This window comes from Asparagus officinalis, chromosome 6 (assembly GCF_001876935.1).
Source record: "Asparagus officinalis chromosome 6, Aspof.V1, whole genome shotgun sequence".
NCBI lineage: Eukaryota > Viridiplantae > Streptophyta > Magnoliopsida > Asparagales > Asparagaceae > Asparagus > Asparagus officinalis.
Window position 1 is genome coordinate 62,628,042 of NC_033799.1, and position 1,208 is coordinate 62,629,249.

The window sequence follows — 1,208 nt, forward strand, 5'->3', positions numbered from 1 at the left end:
TGATGACGAACACGAACTTATCATATGTCATCTCACACAAAATTGGTCATAGACTTTTTTTTTTGAAAAGAAATTGGTCATAGACTCGTTACCAATTCAATGCATCTAAGAAATTTGCTTAAGGACCCATCTTTTCTATTTTTAATAAAGAGGACACGCGTTCTTTCAAGAATTACCACCAAATTATTTTATAACGAAAGAAAACTTGCAAGCAGCTCCCCAACCAATATTATGACATTTCTTGTATTATTGTATATGTTTGCGCCTAAAATGGCGGCATCGATTGTGTTACTGTGTTTGCTTGCACCTAAAATAGCTCAATAGTGTTTATATATGACTGACACATTATAGCGCTAACAATGCACTCTAATAATACACTGTCCTATCTCTCAGTATAATTATATTAAGCTAGGTAAATTTAATTTTGCTTGCTTATGAATTTGACTTTATAGGAGTCATTTAATATAATAAGTTGATGGTGTCGGCATACCACTTCAGCTGAAGTCATATAGCTACTTCCTAGTAAAAAAAGAAGCTCTTATACCCAGTACCCTTCATCTAAGCTACTAAAGAAATAGAAGAACAAATATTGGACTTTCTACATTTTAACAAAAAAGAAAGATTTTTTATTCACCTAAAACACCTTAAAAACTGGGTGATTGTGCGATTATCTTCAAAGTTTAAAATATTAGACTTTCTAAATTTTAACAAAAAAGAAAGATTTTTTATTCACCTAAAACACCTTAAAAACTGGGTGATTGTGCGATTATCTTCAAAGTTTAAAATATTAGACTTTCTAAATTTTAACAAAAAAGAAAGATTTTTTATTCACGTAAAACACGTTAAAAACTGGGCGATTGCGTGATTATCTTCAAAGTTTAAAATATTGGACTTTCTACATTTTAACAAAAAAGAAAGATTTTTTATTCACGTAAAACACCTTAAAAACTGGGTGATTGTGCGATTATCTTCAAAGTTTAATTTATACAAAGCACCATTAAAGTGTGTCCCAATTGTAATCAACCACATTGACTTGTTTTATGATGAAATTTTGATTAAAATTCCCAAAACACTCTTAGAAATGCACACGCCAAAACTTCTTAATGTAACCTAGGGCATGGCACATGTTTTAAATATATTTTAGAAAATTTAGTCAAAATTGTTATAGCCGTTTTAGTGATGAAAAATAATATCTAATCAATGGCAGA